The sequence below is a fragment of the Meriones unguiculatus genome, chromosome 10, assembly GCF_030254825.1.
Source record: "Meriones unguiculatus strain TT.TT164.6M chromosome 10, Bangor_MerUng_6.1, whole genome shotgun sequence".
Taxonomy (NCBI): Eukaryota; Metazoa; Chordata; class Mammalia; order Rodentia; family Muridae; genus Meriones; species Meriones unguiculatus.
The window spans coordinates 108084577-108089449 of NC_083358.1; the positions used below are offsets into that span (position 1 = coordinate 108084577).

The 4873-nt window shown below is 46.3% G+C and overlaps 1 non-coding gene across 1 annotated transcript; it reads right to left on the reverse strand.

Moving 5' to 3' along the window:
* Nucleotides 1-1777: 1777 nt before the first annotated feature.
* On the reverse strand, nucleotides 1778-1863 carry LOC132646202 (small nucleolar RNA SNORD71). The gene has a single exon (XR_009584320.1). It is a non-coding gene; the product is annotated as a small nucleolar RNA SNORD71 (small nucleolar RNA).
* Between the last annotated feature and the right edge of the window lie 3010 nt (nucleotides 1864-4873).

A 4873-nucleotide genomic window follows, 5' to 3' on the forward strand; every position in this document is an offset into this window, starting at 1 on the left:
GCCATCGATTTTTTTTTTCTTTTTTGAGACATGGGCTCACTATGTATACAGACCAGGTGAGCCTTGGACTCACAGAGCTTCACCTGGCTCTGCCTCATGAGGAGGGCTGAGATTAGGGGTGTGTACCACCATGCCCGCTGCCATTGAGGTGTTTTGTTTTGTTTTTTACAAGACCTGGTATGAAAGAAGCAAAACCACTACCAACTAAAATCACAGTGTGCTGCACACACCGTCACTATCAGAATGTTTGAAATCTTAATTTCAGAGCTACCAAGACATGAAAATACACGTTAAAAATCAATGAAACTTGTCTCATTTACTACTTCCAGCAACTGTTAATTTGTGACGTGTGTGGATGAGGAAAGTGAGGCTCCGAGAGGTCAGTTTGCTTAATGCTGAAAGTCAGCCATCAGAGCAGACATCAGAGCTGTGACCAAATCCATCTCCAAGTCCACTTCTTTTCCACAGCCCCATTGTCACTGACTGGCCCAGCGTTCTACCAGAGCTCGGAGACACAGCAACTCCCCAGGATTCTGCCAAGAGCATTTGCTTTTGCGTCTGGCTTCAGAATACCTTTCCTCTGCTAAAGGCTGAATGACACCTGAGTCTGCCAGGGCTGTCTAGGGCTAGAAAGGGATTCTGAGGGCCTAGGGCCTGGTCTGTCTGGAGCCTGAACTCCTGGTGCTAAAACCTCCCTTCTCAGGGACCCCTGCAGAATCTCTAAAAGGACCAGAGGGACAGAGCCCCTCAGGCAGCTCGGTGCCCCTTTGTTTTCATCCGTCCCCTGATTCTGGTTCTGGTTCTGTTTGTGAGACACACAGTCAGCTTCACCCATCTTAATAATACCTGGCCCTTCCAGTGTTTGGGAGTGGGTGTGAGGGTCCCCCTCATGACTGCTTTTCTCTGGGTGGCACTCTGGAAGGCCTTCAGAGGCTGTGGTGTGAAAACTGCTTTCTTGCTGGTTGTTTCATTAATGCACTTATTGTTATCCATATGCCTTGTTAAAAAAAAATAATGGCCCCAGTACTGATGGCCGTGCTGTGCTCCATTGGACGACAGCGCTGTCACCTCACTTCCCTTAAGTACACTCTTCGCTGGCTGCAGCCTGGGAGTGCACTTGTCTCTTCCCGGCATCTCATCTGAATGTGTAAGTGCGCCTCCCCTGTGCGAGCTCTTCTTCTCTGTGTCTCTGTCTGTGTCTCTCTTGCACTCTGCCCACATGCCGCTATGTAGGCAATTTGGACATCAGTAATTTAGGTTAGGTTTAAGCTGTTTCTGCTCTTTTCAGTTTTGAAGTTAATTTGGCATTTTATTGATTTTTAATAGTGTGTGCTCGCGTAGGTACATTGAGTGAGAGAGCCTGAGGGGGCTAGAGGCTTCTGGTCTCCTGGAGCTGGAGTTACAGGGGATTGTGGCTCTCCTGTGTGCTCTGGGAATCGAACTCAGGGCCTCTGTAAGACTTGTATCCTCTCTTAACTGCTGAGCCCAGATTTGAGATTTTTGAGAGTCATTTGTTTTGGGTTTGTTTGCTTGCTTTTGATGGCCATTCTTCCAGTTTTGTAGCGCTTTTAAAAAAAATTAGTACATTTTTATTTTATGTTTATGAGTGTTTTACACACGCATATATATGACATTAGATGCCCTGGAACTCACCCTGGACAGTTTGTGAGCCATCCTGCAGTACTGGGAACTGAACCAAGGTCCTCTAGAAGAGCAGCGAGTGCTCTTAACTACTGAGTCATCTCAGCTTCATGGTGGACTTAGATGAGATTTTTAAAAAATTCTTTCAGCACTTTTAGTGTCAGTTTTGTAATGAGATGCTTAGCAAAAGATCATTCCTGGTTTTCATCCTCTAATGACCTATTCAAAACTCTATAGCTTTAACCAAGTCATTGCTGTTCAAATGGAGCAGGGGGCTTGGGGTGTGAAAAGGAATCTTGTAGGTGCTAATTGACCAGACCGCCTGATTCACCTGTCATTCAATGCAACCCTATCTTTCTCGAGCAAGTTTGAAAGAACAGGTACTTTACATCTCTCGTGCCACTATGGCCCACTTGAAGCCTGCCTGCACCTGCTTTCTGGACTTAGCTAGATGGCATAGCCCTCTCAGGACCACCCCTATTTCCCAAATCATAGAGAGAACTTCCAACACCAGCGTTACGGTAGAGAGAGGCACTTTGTTCTACCTTCCCTCAGAGAATCAAAGGCAAGAGAGTGCACACTTCATTCATCTCAAAGAAGAGAACCCAATGCTCACCTTCCTGTTCCTCTCCCTGAGACTTATATATACATACATATATATACATAATGTATATATATGTATGTATGTATGTATGTATGTATGTATGTATATGTATAGATATAGGTATACGTGTGTGTGTGTGTGTGTGTGTGTGTGTATGTATGTATATTGTTCCTGGGCTAGGGAACAATAGTTCCATAGTTGGGTCTGTAGAACCAGGTATTAAGCCAGGCATGCACACCTTTAATCCTAGCATTTGGGAGGCAGAGGCAGGCCTCTGTGAGTTCGAGGCCATCCTGGTCTACACAGTGAATTCCATAGTGAGGTCTACATAGCCAGAGCTATCTAGAGAGACCGTGTCTCAAAAAATGAAAACAAAAACAAACAAACAGAAAACCTCTAGAAATTAGGATGCAGAGATGAACCTGGTAGAAAGCTAGTTACTAAACTTGTGGAAATAAATCCACACTCGCATACACGCTCAGTGGCACCTTCTAGAAGTGAGTCAGGGAGGGGGTCCTTCTGTACGTCATGCTGACTGAGCTGCAAATGTCGGAATAAGGCACACGTGTGAGATGAGAGAAATGAAGATGAGCGGAAGAGCGTAAATGCCGTCTATTTAAACAAGCTTGTTCGTAGGCAAGAGAAACGTAGCATCGGTGGAATCCAAGGTGAGCCATCTCACACCCAGGAATTTCCGATGGCCAGGCTTCTTCCTCGCCACAGGAACTATCCCGGGATGGTCTTTATCTTCTGGGATGAATATTTTAAGCTCTTAAAAAGCTTTAATAACAAGGAACTTTTACGACGTTGGTTCTTTATGTCTGATTCACAGACATAATTAATAACAGATGGCTTGCAACTTAAGTATGTACCGGGAGTATGTGTGATTTCAACAGCGACAGGGGTATGTGGAGGTACCGTCTTATTCATAAAAGGAGTCCAGGTCTTTGCATAAAGCAAAAAGTAGCAAGTGAAGAAAGCCAGCCTTGTTACTCCCACTGAGGATGCCGTATTCGTCTTCTGTGTAATGAGAAGCCTTTGCTCTCTGAAGTTCATCAGCACCTTTCTTCCGAAGCAAAGTCACTTAAGATAAATGAACTCAGCAGCTTCATTGATTGAGGTAAACCCCAACACACTAATTCAGGCTTTCAGGGATGCTAATACAAGACTGAAGAATCAGGGAATTAGCCGAAACTTTTATCTCTCTCTATTTTTTTTTTTTTTGAAAAGGATCTGCTCAACTCAAAATTAATTGCTGAGGGAAATGGTTTTACATTATTTCCCACAAACCCACCAAACTGGGATTGAAGGAATGTGAGTGGCAGGAGCCACAGACACCAAATCTGTGTCCCAGGGCCATGTGGAGACAGTGTGTAATTCTCGGCAAATCCCAGGGGCCCTTTCCTGACATCCACTCCATGGAAAATGATGAAAAATCATTTCCATGCTTGTTTGTGTTTGTGCAGGGCTCTGGAAACACCACTGTGAAGATTCAAAGGTTGCTCCTTCTCCATTCATTCTTGTGATTATTCGCAGCTTTCTAAAATCATTGGATCGAGCCAAGTGGCCCAAAGATGAATTTTGGGATCTTGTCTGTCTGTGTGTCCATTTGTTCACCCGTTCATTCTGCGCGTCGTTTTCAAGCACCACGCGCTCGCCACACTCTGTCAGCAGTAACAGGCAGAAAGGGTGGCTGCGATTCTGTCCCCGTTCTCAAGAATGGGACAGAAGGAGAGGAAGACACGCACACAGGCAACTTTAACAGGGAGAGTGCAGTAAACGCATTCAGGTAAATGCATTGACAGGTTCAGGTAAAAATCCTGCAGGAGGCCCTCGTGCGATCAAGCAAGAGCAGAGAAAGCATCCGAGAGAGATGGTATCATTGGACTCCAGGGAATCCGTATCACCGGATGCCAACAGATGTGCTCGGGGGAAGCGTCCGTGCAGAGCCAGAAAATAGCTCAAGTGCCAACGAGCCACGCTCAAGAAGGCCAGGTCACTCCAGGATGCGTGTAGCAGAAGCAAGTGTAGAGAGAAGTGGACAAACGGATTTGGGGATCTGTTCGTTCAGGCTTCTCGGTGGAGCCTTAGAGGATTGCAGTTTGGTTTCCTGGGTGCTGGAGAGCTTTCGAAAGTTCTTGAGCAGGAGAGACGACGCAAGCAAAACCCTTTATTCAAGGGCTGGACTCAGGGTTGTTGGCTGTACAGAGGGAAGGCTGAGCTTGTAAACACCGCTGAGGCACAGGAGACCCAGCAACAGACTGTCTGGGGGCGGGGAGAGAGACCCAGGCAGGTAACTGCAGCAAGGGGATGCTCTTTGGAGAATCCAGGGGAGCGGTTGTATGCGCACATGAGTCTGGACAGAGGGTGGCTGGATTAAGAATAATCTCTTTAAAAGGCAGAGTAGATCTCATTGTTCTCCTGCGTCACATCCAAATGGCCCTCGCTGCATTTAGAACAAAATCCAAACTCCTCTCTGTGGCCCGGAATAAACCCCTCACATCACCTGGCCTGGCTTTGTGCTAACTTCATCTTTTAACCCTTTGTGCTCCAGCCTCAACCATCCAAGGCTTTTCAGCCCCTCAAATGTACCGAGTTCATTTCCGCCTCAGGGCCTTTGCACGGCTT